Source organism: Mirounga leonina, unplaced genomic scaffold (genome assembly GCF_011800145.1).
Source record: "Mirounga leonina isolate KUSES-001 unplaced genomic scaffold, KU_Mleo_1.0 Mir_288, whole genome shotgun sequence".
NCBI lineage: Eukaryota > Metazoa > Chordata > Mammalia > Carnivora > Phocidae > Mirounga > Mirounga leonina.
In genome coordinates this window covers 262509-278611 of record NW_023270664.1, presented here as the reverse complement: position 1 = coordinate 278611, position 16103 = coordinate 262509, and the positions used below count along the sequence as shown (strand labels likewise).

Below are 16103 nucleotides of genomic sequence, written 5' to 3'. Positions count from 1 at the left end.
ACCCTCCTCACCTTCCTTGTCTTTCAGGGCCTGGATGCTCTTTGAAGTACTACATGTCTTGTAGAACATCCTTCGATTTGGGTGTGTCTGATATCTCCCCACGATTAGTCTAAGTTGGCGTGTTTAAGAAGAATATCACAGAGGTGATGTGCCCTTCTCATTACATTATACCAGGGACTCCATTGAGTGGATTATGTGGCTCCTATGGGTCTAAAGTGGTTTCCAGTATTTTGCAACTACAAATAGCACTTCAGTAAATAATCTTGTGTCTAGGCATTTTTGTATTGGTGGAGGTATATTTTAGGGTGGATTCCTAAAGTGGATTCCAAGTGGGTTTGCTGGGTCGGTCAAAGGTAAATGTGTATGCAGTTTTGTGAGGATTGACATATCTTCCTCATGAAGGATTGTACCAGTTTGCATTCCTGCCAGTAACATATGAGAGAACCTGTCTCCCCATGGCCTTACCCAAGGAATGTGTTGTCACACTTCAAAAAAATATGCTTGAGGGCCATTTTTATATCTTTTTTCTTGAATTGTTTATTGTTCTTTCCCATGTGTCTATTGGGTTTTTGGTCCTTCAATCCCTTATTTTAAGTTCTTGATATATTATGTGTATCAGCCCTTTATCTGTGGTATGTGCAGTGAATATTCTCTCCTGGGGTGTCAGTTGCCTTTTAATTTTGTTTATGGTGTTTTTAATATTTCATTAAAAATTTTTTTTTCTGTAGTCAAATTTCTTGATCCTTTTTTTGCATTACCTTTGGATTTTGAGTCACAATTAGAAATTCTCCTCCTATGGTTGAAGAGGAATTTTACCCACATTTCTTGTGGGCCTTGTATGATTTCATTTTTTACATTTGGTCTCTAATCCAATTGGGAGTTTATTCTTGTGTATGGTGTGAGGTATGGATCTAGTTTTATTTTCCACATTGGCTAACCAGCTGTTCCAGCACCATTTATGAAAAAGTTAAGCTTTAAACCAGTGATCACATTTGCCATTTGCTGAATTTCCATGTGTGCTTGGGTTATTTCTGGGATCTCTCTGTTTCCATTTCACTGATCTGTCTGTGTACATTCCAATAGTATACTGCTTTCATTGCAGAAGCTCTAAAGCATTTCTGAAGCATGTTTTACTGTCTGCTGGGCCTGTCCTCACCCATAGCTTTATCTTTTTCAGAGTTTTCTTGGCTGTTTTTACATGCTAGTTTGTAACAACTTGTCCAACTCTATAAGTCAATATTTTTTTGGAATTGCATTAAATTTATAAATTAAACTTTGTAATTTTGAATCATCCTATTCAAGAATAAGGGGTATCTTTCTATGTGTTCAGTTTTACCATCATATCATCAGCCAATAGGGATAATTTTGCTTCTTGACTCATTTTTATGTCTCCAATTTATTTCTCTTATCTAATTGCCTTGAGTAATATCTCTAGCAAGATGTTAGCTGGTAGTGGAGATCATGGGCATCACTGCCCTGTTTTTTTTTGTGTTTTTTTTTAAAGATTTATTTATTTGACAGAGAGAGAGCGAGAGCAGGAACACAAGCAGGGGGAGTGGGAGAGGGAGAAGCAGGCTTCCCTCAGAGCAGGGAGCCCAATACTGGGCTTAATCCCAGGACCCCGGGATCATGACCTGAGCTGAAGGCAGACGCTTAATGACTGAGCCACCCAGGCACCCCTCACTGCCCTGTTTTAAGAGATGAATTTTTACAGAGCCGAATTCTGTGTTCATTATTACATTTATTTTAGACAAGTTTGGTCAGTCACTGAGATTTTTCAAGAGATAAAATATAAGGCAAATGGCAATAGTCACAGGCAGTTAAAATTATCTAATAAGTAAAGGGGCAGTTTTTTGTGGCCTTGAATGGCCAAATAAAGCTACATTAGGTTTATGGAAGAAATGAGAGTTTAAAAGGATGGAATGTCAGCTTTGAAAGAGAACTTAACATTTAGTTAGTCTACATGTTATCTTGAGGCATGAACTCCCTTTCATCCTTCCAGGCCTAAAGACAGAAGACGGTGCCTACCTTTACCTTGAGGGTGGCAGAGGGAAGTGTCATTAAGGAAAAATCAGATTAAGTGGTGTGGTACCATCAGGCTGGCAATCCTCGATAACTGGGAGGGAATCAGAGTATTTGAGTACTGCAGGGCAAAGAGCAGTTATTTCAGAAATAACATTCTTGATTTTTGAATGATATTTATTAAAACATGATTTGCTAAAATTTATAAAGTGCTACACCCAATAGTCAATTTTACCATATGATTGCTTAACAATTATTCAAGAAATTAATTTTCAGAACTATATATTAATAGAATTTATCTTAAACTTTCACCAGTATATCCAGACTATGGGCATGGATATTTGAATATGAACCAAACTGTTAACTATGTTTGGTTATCTCTGGAGGATGGTGTCATGAAGGACTTGACTTGTTATTTTAAGACTTTTTAAATATTGATTGAATTAAAAAGGCACTGCAAAAAAACCAAGACGCCAAGCTAAAACTCATGCAGGGGCAGGAATTTCTGATATGGTACCGCTGTGGGAGATGGTGTTGCTCATTGACCAGCAGGGTTTGAGCTTTGAGTCAATGAAATTCATACCCGTTGTGTGCTGTGGGTTTATGTAAACCCATCCAAGTCTCTCATTGCCACCACCTTGTGATAAAGAATAGTATCTGGCCGGCGTTCAAGCGTGAGAGACCTTGGAACCGTTGTTCCCTATGTAAAGGCCACGAGGCAATGTGGCCAAAGGTGGGGCTACTTGGTCCTGGGGCCTGTTTTGCTAAGTGTGGCCATCTGGGATTTTAAATGGGCAGGTTCACGTAGGTGAAGTCTGTTTCTTTCCTCAAATATCTCAACTATGTTCTGAAAGCTACAATAGAAAGTAATCAAAAACAAGGATTCAGGGAAGTGTCTGCTGATTTGGGGTTCCCCCAGGGGCAGGTAAAGGCCTGAAGTCTGCCAGTTCTCTTCTTCCTGGCCGTGATAAACGTCTCTGTGGGGGGACACATGCAGCTTACATCAGGGAGAGCTGCACATTTGTCTGTATGCATTCTCTTTCACAAACGAACCCAAACAATTACAGTCATATTTTGATCCCTGAATGCCAATAATGAAGAAAACCGGCATTTGCAAAATATGGACTCTGACACCATCTACCAGCCAAATTTTGAGATATGATTATGGATTTTTCCATGTACTGCCTGCTTCTGTTCCAAGTCCTTAAGGTACTTCTTTGAATGTTATCACATTAATCTTTGTTAGCCCTCCTTCCCACCAGGGAGGGAGGATGGTGGCTATTGTTTCTGTCCTAGTTTTACCAGGGAGAAATGGAAAAACTGAGTTAAAGCATATTGTGCAAGAGAGCCTCAACCTTGTGTATCTGGGCCACGTGGGCGTGGGTCAGAGATAGATTCAAGGAAGGCAGGTCTCCATGGTGTGTGTCTGAGATTTCTCACCAGTCAGACTCGCCTAGTGGCCTACTCAGTGGGCACTCGGGGTGCGCACGGGAGTCCAGTGCGGGCTCTGTCTGTAGGCTCTTCCTTTACAACAGGAGAGGCCACATTGCTTGGAATGACCCCGACCACAGAGGCAAATAGACTGTGGGTTCACGTAAGCTAAAAACAATGAAATTTAAATATTTTAACCAGAAAAGTGTTATTTGTATTTAAATTTGAAAACATTGGAAGCTCTTTCTGGCAAATAGAACAAATAATAAAACATATGCTTTCTATCGTAAAGAGAGAAAGATGGGAAAGACAGGACAATGAAAAGGAGAAGAGAGACTCACAGAGAGAAATGGCAGGGGGTCTAACATTCACCGAGCTTTCAAGGGCCCACTTGGATCTTTGTAATGCATACGGAGGCAGCACTGTTACAGCTGCTTAACTACCTGGGGAGGGAATCCAAGCACAGGACTAGGAACTCTCACAGAGTTTCATCCTTAACTAGCAACACACACGCCCTAGGATGGGTCATAACTATGAGCCACGGATGAAAATGATAAGATTTCTGTGGATCGGATTTTGGCCCAGGAGCCAAGGTCTCCTTAGTGATCTAGAAGGTTTTATATTAATGTCAAGCCTAGATAGCCTATTGAACCATTATTTATAATAGAAAATGAACCGTTAATAATTTATAGTGGGAAGTAAGTCTACTAAACCCCAACTCACCCTAAAAGAATTTTAATTCTCAAGTTGATATAAAATTGCTGGACACATAGTCCTGTGAATTAGAATTCCAGGAGCTCACATGCTCTGTATATGTTATGTGTGTGTGAGTATCTGTGCATGATTTGGGGATGGTGGTGGAGTGATATTGAGGTGGGAACTTAGAAAATGTGGTCCATGTGGGATTAAGAGAAGAAGTCTACTGAAATATTGAAGGAAATTAACCCAATAGTCAAGAGCTGCTATATGTGTGTTAATGCGTGTGTATCTGTGTGTGTGTGTTTTCCCAGCAGTGAGGATCCAGAGGAGAGGTTCTAGAAGTATTGTTAAGCAGCGTATTTAAGAGAATAGTTGTAGAAGCCACGGTAACCCTCCTTAACTCGAAGCCTCAGGGGGCAGCGTGGGGAGAGTCCCCTTCCACTCGCCATACCCTAGGTAGGTGGGGCTCCCTCCATGCTCCGGGTGTCCTCCACGCCCAAACACTGCATTGCAACATGGGACTTCCAAGGAAAAGAGGGGCCCACCCACAGCCACTGGCCACGTCTGGTCACGTGGCTCTAAGCCTGGAACACTGTGCACCTGGGAGTGCATCTAACCCCAGTGTCAGCATCTGGGTTTGTCTCTCAGGGCGGGAGTTCTGAGGAAGGGCGGGCAGCTAAAGACCTGAGCCTGGGTTTTCTGTGACAGTTGAAAATGGTCACATTTTACAAATTCCTGATTTATTACCTGTGACTCTTTGTTTGCTGGAAACCTAATACTGCCAAGAGTTTTTACTTATGGTTTCTCGCAAGCACACTATTCATCCTCTTTTTAAAAGTGATTTCCAATATGGGGCACCTGGGTGGGTCAGTCGATTAAGTGTCCGACTCCTGGTTTCCGCTCAGGTCACCATCTCAGGGTCGTGGGATCGAGCCCCACGTCAGGCGTCACGCTCAGCAGGGAGTCTGCTGAAGATTCTGTCTCCCTCTGCCCCTTCTGCTCGTGCTCTTTCTCTTTCTCTCTCTAAAATAAATAAATAAATCTTAAAAAAAGTAATCCCCAATATATTTACAAAACCTGTCATTGTTTTAAATACTCCCATCGACCTGCTGCATTGCACTCGTGCGGTGTTAAAGGTAACGGCGGCTCTCCGGCTCTCCGACTGCAGAAGCACCACCAGAGCCCTGGGGCACCAGCTCTCCCAAACACCACGCTCCTTGCATTCACTGGGGTGGGACCAGCTTGATTCTCTGTCTTTGTAGTGGGTCTCATGCATTACAGAGAGAGCGGCCCCTGTGCCTTGACCCAGGCTACCCCCAGACTCAGCAGAGAAGTCCCAAAAGGCCAGGACTATTTTTCAGATAAAGTATTTGACCAAACAGAACATTCTTTCATGGTAAGAATGATCAATGAACTAGGATAGAAGAAATTCGACTAATAAAGGCCATATATGGCAAGCCCACAGCTAACGTCACACTGAAGGGTGGGGCATCAAGATGGGGAAGGAGGCAAGGTGCCCACACTCACCGCCCCCTTCCACACAGTGCTGGGAGTCCAAGCAGAGCAGGCAGGCACTGCAAAGAATAAGAGGCATCCAAACTGGAAAAGAAGAAGTAAACTTGTCTCTGTTTGCAGATGACATGATTCTATACATAGAAAACCCTGAGGACTCCCCCAAAAAACTGTTAGAACTAATACATGAATTCAGTGAAGTTGCAGGGTACAAAAATCAGTTGCATTTCTACATACTAACAAAGAACCACCTGACAAGGAAATTAAGGAAACAATTTCATTTACAGTAGCATCCAAAAGAATAAAATACTTAAGAACTAATGTTTATATTAAAAATAGGAAAAAAATCCTGAAATTCATATGGACCCAGGAAAGACCCGAATAGCTAAAGACAATCTTGAGAAAGAAGAACAAAGCTGGAGGCATCACACACCAGATTGCAAAATACATCACACTTCAGGAACGGACAAGGGTTTAACTGGATGAGCTTCGCTTGGAAGGCACACCCTGTGTGCAATGTGAGAGCCACCCCATTTTCTCTATGCCCCAAATCCTCCTAATGCTTGACTCGGGAACTGCTAATCTGGATTTCTGAGAGTTTACATGTTTGTGAGCTGTTGTAACCTCCTGCAAGGGATGAAGGAGGGGAGCACATGTTGATCAAGCCTCTCCTTTATAGCCAAGCCAGCATTTAAGGGAAAGATTCTGATGACACTATGTTCTTCAGGCCACCCACAGTTAGATGCTGGGCAGAGGAAAGTCACATTCCTCCCGACAAGGTGGCTGGAGTGCCCCACAGGCCACCTGCACCCAGATGGCTCCTGGGGCTACATCTCCTGGGGCTACATCTCTGAGCTCCTCCAGGCTTGAGGCTCAAGGAGGTTTGGGCGTCAGAATTAGTCATTCCTGCCTATACCTAAATCTACTGGAAGCCTCCGTGTTCTGGAAGAAGAGAGGTCACTGGGACTAATGTGGATAGACAGAGGAAAGAGGACATCCAGATGAGTGCCCGGTGGTCACAGTCCCATACCAAGATGTCTTCTATACAAGGGTGAGGACTTCCAAATTCTCAGTGATGGAGACTGTGCCATTCTAGAACATTCTGCCCTGTCTGCACCTGTCCGTAGGATGTAGGACCACACTGGCCACGCTCAACTTCTGATTAAGTTTAGAGGCCTACCAGCTTTGGGTCAGAGCTGCCACTTTCTAAATTTGTCTTTGATTTCTGGACTCTTGACCTGGGGCTGTGAGCCTGTGCATGGACCCTGGGAGGTGTGTGCTGGTTAGTTTGGTCCAGCTGTGAGGGCATTTTCACTCCACTGTGCCCAGAGGGCTTCGAGCACCTGAGAAAATGGGAACTGGTGTCAGGCTCACCGTAGTCTTGTCTGGTCCTGTGGCCCCGACAGGGGCTGACTTGTCCGTGTTGCCTCTGGGCTGGGCAGAGCAGACCCTCTGACATGACCGTTTGTCTGTGTTTCTGCCCGGGAGCTGCTGCTTCTCTCGGGGGACATGCTCTGACTGATGAGCAGAAGTGTCTTTAACAGAGTGTCCTTCACTTTTTAAATTTTAAATCCTTTGAAATATTAATGATAAAAGATGGTCATTTCTGTGTTGAGTCCTTACTGGCCAATATTTAAAGTGGGTAAGCCTTGGATGTCCCCAGGTCTGGAACTAGTGGGCTGGGCCCAGGCCCCGGGTGGACCTCCACGAACCGGTCCCCAAGCCCGGTCCCTTGGAGTGAGACGCGGCTGGTGATATCCGAGCCAAGCACGGTGCGTTTCCGTGGGTAAACGCTTTGTGCCTTCGCATACGGGATGTGCAATGCGCAGGGGCTCGGGGGTCACTCCACGGGCTGAAAGGCAGCATGAGTGCTGGGAGCTGCCAACATGGCCACTGAGCCTTTGCTCACCAACTTTCTGACTGAAAGCTTAGTGGGGCAGGCCGACAGCTCCCGCCCTACGGAGTCTTTTGGTGGAAGGGGAGCAGAGAGAGTCTGCAGGCCTCAGAAAGGCCTCGGTGGCCGTGGGAACCTAACCTCCGGGGGGGCAGCCTTCTGAAGTTTCGTGGACCCTTTAGGCACTAAGGCCACGTGCTCTGTCAGCATGTGTCTGACAGGCTGAGCTGGTTCAAGACCTTAAGGTTTAGTTTATAAACAGTATCTCTTGACAACGCTCCATTTCAATTTCTTCACCCAAAGAATATGTTAAGGGGTGGTGACATCATGCCCTCCCTCTGCCCAGGGACTGTGGCCGTGAGGAAGACCAGGGTGATGGGCGGAGACGGCAGCATGCCCCACAACCAGGCTGGCCCTACCTGGAGCTTCTGGGGCCGAGAGCAGGTGATGGTCCATAGTCCCCCTGGGGCTCAGAAACCCTTAGCCAGTCCCTCTGCAGACCAGGGATCCCTTTCCCGGGAGACCACTCTGAGGCTCTCAAGAAGTGGCCATCTATTAAAATGATGTAATTCCCTTTCTTTGGTGCCTTGCTACCCTATCTGGAACAGTGCAGACAAAAAGTTGAATTTAAAGAATGACTTCTGTGTTTCAGAATATTCTCCTATATGGTCCAGTTTGACTCAGTGGGTAGGGAAGTTGATAATGTTCCTGTTTAGTGGGTTGGCAAACCATGCCAGGTTTCGATGATTTGCTGGGGTCACATGTGAGGTCATGGGCAGGCCAGAGGTTTAGCTGTACTGACCAAGTTTCCCAGCCAAAGGAGGGAACACCTGGTCTGAAGGAAACATGTGTTCCTGTTTTTTACTTACTGAAAAACTTCATTGTGTTTACGAACGAAGCCTCATTTGGTTACGCACTTCCTGACTCACCTTAATGAAAACAGCCTGCAGGCTCCTGTGTTCAGCCAAGCCCCTTCCCTGCCCCACTCAGGAGTGTGCAAGGCATGAGCCTCTACCGGGGATCCTCAGCTGCCCGGGCAGAGGGACGGTGGCGTGTCAGGGTGACCAGGCATTGGTGGCAAAGCTGTCTGAGAAGATGGGTATCAAACGTGGACGCTCTTTTGTTTTGTTTGTACCAACCCCTCCCTTCCCTGGGGGGGGGGTCACGGTGGCAGTTTCTCCTGTGACCTCCTGGCCACCTCTCTTCCTGCCACACAAATGTGACATTATTTCACCTTCTACCTGACAAGGAGGGTGACACTCACTTTCAGTTCTGCACTCTCTTCTGGGCCTTTGTGACAGGTAAGAGCCCCATGACTCCTCCCACTGAGACCCAGCACTCCCTCCTGCTTGTGAGCTTGCAGGGATGGCATCTTTCCATTTAGCTAAGCCCTTCCTGCCCTTCTGTCCCAGAGAGGCTACTTTTCACATGGAAAATGTCATAGCATTTTGTAAGACTAACAGAAACATTTCACCACGGCAGCAAATTTGCAAAGCTGTCTGCACAAAACCAACACTCATTCTAAAGTCTTCCTCTTTTCTCCCTTCTGTCTTGTGCCCGAAATATCCTGGGGATAGTTTTTTGGTTTTATTTGGAGTGATTTTATAGTTGCAAATTGCTGGTCCAGAATTTCCAGTATTCACCTCTGCTGAGTGAAGAACTGCCTTTTTGATTTAATTATAGATGACTTCCATCTTAGAAAGTTAAGGAGGACCTTCACCCCAAATTCCTGCCCTGCAGGAACTGGCAAGAGGGCCAGCTAGGCACAGAGAGGATCGGACCCCAGCTCCCCAGGGCCAGGGCTGTGGACAGACAACCGGACGGGGTCTGGCCAAAGCCTTACCGTGGCCTCAGGTGTGATAGGGCTCTGCCCAAACCACAAATCCTGTTAACATTTCCCTCCTGCATTTCTCCCTCTTGAAGAGAAGGTTCGCAACAGGGTTCCCGCCACTCCCCTGATGCCTGAAGGGCAGCTGGCTGTGCCCCAGGAGCCACAGTCCCGGGAGGCCCCTGACAGGTGGGTGGAGGCTGAGGAAGACAGGCGTCCACACGCAGACACTCATCAGGAGGTATTTGTTGGTATGTGGTCAGAAACACAATTTGGATCCAGTTATTTACGAGGACTAGTTGTGAGTGTTGGGTTGTGAATCTGAAGGGGGTTTTTAATAGGGAGAGAGTCTTGAGTTTGCTAGTTCCTGTTGTTGTGGATTGAAAGTGTTCCCCAAAGTCCTTCGATCTCTGGTTAGCCTGGCACTTGAAATCACTGGACAGACCTTCCTGTGGGAGGACTTTCTTCCTCTGTATCTGAGCCTCAGAAGGAGGCGGACTTTCAGCGTCCTCGTCCCCATCCTCCGCACCTGCCGGCACCCAGCCCTGCAGCTGAGAGCCCCTGAGGGCGGTGGAAGAGAGTGCATCAGGATTTGGCAGCAGGAGGACTCAGGCAGACACTGATACGTCAGGAACTGAGAAGAGTGCTGGTGACACTAAGATAATCACCGGCATTTGAGGCCAGGTCTTCCTGGGGCTGGGGTGGGGTGGGGAGTGGACGGGGCAAGAGCAGCAGCAGGGCTGTCCCTCCAAGGGCCCAGGGGGCCAGCCGGCCGGGGCCCCGCCCTCCAGTGTATGCGCTGTGTCGTCCGGCTATGGCCTCAAGTCTGCGGCCTCTCGGCATTCGTGGGCCGGCTGAGGGGGCGGGAATGTTCTGTAAGGGAGCCGCTCAGTGGCTTCTGCCCCCAGTGGAAGCACTGAGGACACTTCCAGCCGGCAGGGCTGGGTCCCTGCAGAGCGCTTTGGGATGACAGAGGCACCAGGCTCAGAAGGGCCGTAGGGGGGAAGGTGACGTGTGACAGGTCTGTGCTCTTCTGGGCTGGATACTGAAAAATGAGGCATCTGAACAGTGAAAGCATCGGAAACAGGCGTCGGACACATGCCTACCACACGTAGAGGGTGGACTATCACTGGCGCTCGGAGGTGGATGAGGGACGAGATGCCACATTGCTCGGCACACCTGCCCAGCCTCACCTGTTCTGAGATCTGAAGCAAACGTCGAACCCTCTCGGGCTAGGGATGTGTGTTCTGCAAGAAGGCGTAGGCTTGTTTCGATAGTGAAGGTAGTACATTTGAGCTGCTTATGGACACAGCTGAATTTTATTACGTATTTACTTAATGCTTTTTTGGAGTTGAGGCAGGTGCTTACTTACCTCAGGTTCTTCCCTGATTCTTCATACTTCCCCAAGCCCCGGAAATGATTAAGGCAACATGATTTGTCACGTGCAGGAGTGGCCTGTGGACAAGCGTCCCCTGAAGGCAGCTCCAGGCTGACCCCATTCTAACCTTGGGCACCTAGGTTTGGGTAAAAGGGAAGGAGGGGTTTCAGGAGGACAAGCCACGTGTCTAGGTGTCTAAAGGTGGAGGATCAGAATGGGGGTGGGCAGGGTGGGATGGGTGGAGAGACCAACCTGGCAGCTCCAGTAAGAAGAGGGTTACACGTGCACTAGATAGAGTGAACCCTTCAAAGTTAAGGGGGGCATCTAGATAAAGCCTATAAAAGCAGGATGCCCTAAGTGTCCCACCCAGGCCAGGCCAGGCCGGGTAGCTGGCCAGCTACGTGGCCATGGAGAGGGGACCCCTCCTCCTTGGGCTTATCTCCTCAAGTGCAAACAAACTGCATGGGCTGGTTAGGATCCAAGCTTCCCTCCAGATCAGAAGTGCTGACCATGAAGGGCTGACAGTAAGTCTACCACTGCAAAAGGGTGGGAAGCTGTCTTCCTCCCAACTCTTCCTTTTTACTTTTCTCGTCTCAGGAGCTAGGCTTCTAGGAGCTACAGTCCCAGGTGTTCATCATATTTACCGTGTGAAATCTGTCAGACTCTGGCCTGAGAATGCTCACTGTCAGGCATCTGCCCTCCATCGGGAGAGCTGGGGTTACTTCCCTGGAGAAAATAAAACCACAGAAGGAGGTATCTATATGCTGGAAATAGAAAGGCAAACACTGAAGTCTTTGATATAAAATAGACTGAAATAAACCAACTAAAAACGATCCTATGGAAAGCAAAGATAAACCTCAGAATAGATATATTCCTCAAAGGTTTTGAGAGTATACTGATAAATAAGAACACCATGCCACAGACAGAAAATAATCAGGGAATTAAGAAAGGCTCCTGGAAATCAGAAACATGATTTACAAAATGAAAAAATTCAGTAGAAGTGTTGGGAGATAAAGTAAGAAAACAGCCCAGAAAGTACAACAAAATGACAAACACTTAAAAGAACAATATCTAATTAGTAGGGATTATGGAAAAATAATGGAGAAAATGAAGGAGAAAAATATCAAAGAAATGTAAGAAAAATGTCCCAGAGTTAAAGGACACAAGTCTCCAGATTAACTGGGCTCTCTGTGTGAATGAAAAAAGCCCCAAGACCAAAAACCAAAGCAAAAACAAAACAAAACAAAACAACAAAAAAACCCCAAACCTACGCAGAGATTTAACATCATTAAGTTTCCGAGCTCCAAGAGTCAAGAGAAGACCCTAACAAGTCCCAGAGAGTGGATGGCGGAGGAAAGTATCCAAGGAGGTGAGAGTTGGGTTGGTAGCAGACTTCTCAGCCTCATAGCGGCACAGAAGTTGCTGGGACCAGGCTTTGCTAGTTCTAAAAGGAATGGTTCAACCTGGAACAAAAGTAAATCACTGATAAGATGAAATAGTAGTAGTTTTACATATTCATTACCTCAGGTAACATTTTTTCTGATGTACTCTTTTTCAGAAAGCCACTTGAGGATATAAGCAAAGAACACAAGGTAGAAAATCCAGAGGAAAGAAGACATGAAATATCCGGCCTGGAGACAGGCCTGACGGCACACCCGGATCCTGGGACTCCGAGGGGTGGGCAGGGGCGCCCTGGGGAGGAGATCGGGGGAGGAGAAAAAGCTCCCCGGATTTATCGGACTGCTCAACATAGTGGAGCTTGCAGAGAGAACTATGAATACACAGGCCTGGACAGAGCGAGAGAAAGAAAGGCGATGTCGAAGCCCCCAGCCGCGGAGACTAACCCTAACGCTACTCAGCTCTGTGACGACTCTGATCATGTTCATTAAAGTCACGATTTAACGTCAGTGGGAGGTGTACCAAAGCCCAATCTTCTCACCCAAACAGAAAGTCAGTATCCACTATCGGTCAGTCAAGAAGTCCTGTTTGAAGACCATCATCCAGAAACGTGGTAGCTCCTAGGATCCCGGGCGAGGCTTGCCAGTGTCCGCTCCAGGGACCAGCAGAGAAGGGTCTTTTGTTGTGTGTGGTTCACAGCACTATTTGATATTTTTGATCATGTGTGTTTCGTATTGGTCGCCATAACTTGGATGCTATGGTCCGTTGGTACTTTGTCTTCGGTTCTGCAAGCCTGGCAGCAGTGTCCGCTCACAGTCCGTGGCACCTAACTGAAGCCCGCGGTTCCCAGGTGCCGTGGCTGGCCTTTTCCCAACCCTGTGTCCCTGCAGTGGGGAAACCGCAGCTGGCTCTGGGAGCCTGTGGCCTGGGCGCCTTGGACAGGCACCCCTGAGCTCCTGCGTCTCCCGGGAGGACCGTCACAGGGCCTCCACCGGAAAGCAGAGCCCTTTGACCCCAGCACCTGCTTCTCCAGTGAAGCTGCACTTGAACCCCATGCCGACTCAGGCCGCCGCACTCTTGCTGTCTGCTACATCCATTGTCTTGCTCACAGGGAGATGGCCAAGCGCGCCGCCTCGTTCAGCTCCCGGCTGTGTCACTTGCTGACTGGACACTCTTGGGCGAGTTGCCTGCCCTCCCTGACTTTGGTTTCTTTGCTGTAAAATGGGGTAATAACAGCACCTACAGACAGGCTACGGGATGATGAGTGTCTTTCCTGGTACATAGATGCCCTCGGTGAGTGTTACTGTTGATGTTGTGGTTCTTGTGGGACCCTGTGAATGGTAGATCGTGTGCATGTGGCTCCCATCCCCGAAGAGCCTGCAGGCCCTGGGGTCTCACACGGTACAGGACCAGGGAGGGAACAATCCAGATAGAGGCCTTCTGTGTGCAAGGCTCTGTTGGAGAACTGAGTGCCAGAGAGGGCCGGGGGCGGGCAAACTGAGGATGCACAGGCTTTGTCTGGGGAAGCCCTGTGTCCGGTGAGAGGAGGGCAGCGAGGGCGTGCCTCTGGTTCTATTTACAAACACTGCTTGCTGCCTCCCGGGACTTGCTTCTGCTCTGGGTCTCTGCTTCTGCTCTAAGGTCTTCTAGGGGCTGTGTTGAGATCCTAGCAGCAGCTTACCCTGTTCTTCCCACAACAAACTTTCATCTTGTTTTGGGATGGAAAATTGTTTCATGCCATTCTATATTTTTCTTCACACTCTGACTTATGGCACAAGCTCAAAGCTTTGGATCATCTAGGCTCTTTGTGCAGCTCAAGGAAGCTGTTCTCTCTTAAGAAGCCTGCTCTTGTAATAGAAGCCTTGGATTTCAAGATCAAAAGTCTGAGAGAAGATTTGAAAAACTGATTTAGAAACCTAGTTGGCTTTGGTTCTCAGCTTTATGTAAGCTCCCCATCCTCCAACCCTTGGCTAGCAAATCCCATGACTCATTTGGTTGCTGTGGGAAAATAAGAAATTTTCAAGGAAAAATAAGTTCTCTGGGTCATTTTGTCATCTCCCCCCATAGTGAACCTTTGCACTTTTGTAAAGAACCTTTGCTTTCTCCTAGGTACTTCCTCATCCAAGAATATGAGAACATGTCTCTGTTCTGAATCTCCCCCGTCCTGGAATATTCCACCAGACACCCAGGTTATGGCTCTTGGAGGTAAGCCTTGTGTCTGGGTGAAGTTCAAGCTCTCCTCCAGTGGTCAGCGGCCTATGGCCTAGCCTGCAGAAGGCAAGAGCATTTTAGAAAGCAGTGTTCTCATACTGAGTGCATGAGAAACACTTGGGTAGATTCCTAATGATGCAGACTCCCATCTGTGTCCCTCCATTGTGATATAGTCAGTCTAGGATAGGTCCCAGGAACCCACAGTGTTCTCAGATCCTGCAGGTGAGTCTTATCTTTGACAGACACTAATGTATCTGGGGATGACTGGCCAACCCCAACAGAGCTTGTCTCTTATGGAGTTTGCAGACAGCAGAGTCCCAGAAGGTGAGATGTGGAGCTAGATATGGATGTAGCCAACAGTGGAGATGAGGTGGGACAGCCTGTCAGGCTGCAGAGCAGGCCGAGTGAAAAATAGGAAGGGAGGCAGAGATGATGAGGTCACAGTGTGGGGTTCTAGAGCTACCTTTCGGTCCCCACAGCTTCTGTGGGGCTCCTGAGACCTCCTCAATGGTGGATGGCCCACGAGACCCATCTGAGCTCCTGTCACACCTGGCCGGTGGCTGTCGCGGTTGCTTCGGCCCTTAATCTCCTTGTCCTTTCAATAAACCTCTTAATTAGACCCTGAGCAGTTGTTTATTCCTTGCCACTAATGTAGCTCCTAACTCAGAAGTGGACTGAATCTTCTCCATCAGATCCAGTGTATCAGTTACGAATGCTTTGGCTCCAAGTAACAGAATATAACAACTAGAATCCTTCAAGTTTATTTACCCAGGTAGGTGTATTTATTCACATGGAAAGAAGTCCAGGAGAAGGTGACTTCAGGCCCTGGCTCTGTGATCTGATGATGCAGGGGCCGAATCCCCTTAAGGTTTTCATGATTTCCCCCATGGGATCACAAGTGACTGCCCCAGTGCCCACATCTTCGGCAGGAAGAGACAAGGTCAAGGGGGTCAGCCTGGTTCAGCATCTCCCATTAGCAGATGTGAAGTCAAGGAAATTATTCTCAGTGGTGTGGGTGGGCCCCCTCTAATCAGTAGAAAGACCTTAAAGCAAACATTGAGGCTTCCTTAAAGGAGATCTTCCTCAGGATGATAGCACGGGTATCTTGCTTTAGTGTCTGGTCTGCTGGCCCAGCCTGTGGATTTTGGACTTGTTGGTCCCCATAATTGCATAAGCTGATTCCTTGAAAGACTCCCTCTGCCAACATAGATGGTAAATACAGCAGGTAAGTAAACGGATAGGGTTCTATCTACTGGTTGATTTGTGTTCTACAGCTTACGACCAGAGGATTCACACGTTTCTGTTTTGCCATGATTTAAATGGCCCAAAGCCAGACCTCCTATGGTGATCCTTCTGAAAATTCCAAGACTCAGCTTCAGGCTAAGCCGCCTCCAAGCCTCCAGCCCCAGCCTCATTTGCTCAAGTGGCCATGGGTTGAGCAAAATGACACACACCAAGTGCTGTAGAAACAGCTACTGCTCCTCGGAAGCAAGACAGGCCCCCCTTTCTGATAAACTGTCCTCTGTGGACCCAGAGAAGTCAGACCTGTGGGAGAAAGAGCTGAGCTTTTGACGTCAGTGTTATGAAATGAGCTGTTCCAGAAAGTGTTCTGTAATGCCTCTGTTGAGTGATCTCGTAACAATCAATGCAGGCCAAAACCCACTTTAGCAAATTATCTTATAATTAGTTAATTCTGTGTGATCAAAAAATGATTTATAAACCTTAGAAGA

The 16103-nt window shown here is 47.4% G+C and overlaps 1 long non-coding RNA gene across 1 annotated transcript in view; it reads left to right on the top strand.

Moving 5' to 3' along the window:
• LOC118026749 overlaps positions 1-16103 on the top strand; it is a 53821-nt gene that overhangs the window by 9541 nt on the left and 28177 nt on the right. The window contains exons 3-4 of the long non-coding RNA XR_004683672.1: positions 12323-13455; positions 14272-14367. This is a non-coding gene — a long non-coding RNA (uncharacterized LOC118026749). The remainder of the gene's footprint in view (positions 1-12322; positions 13456-14271; positions 14368-16103) is intronic.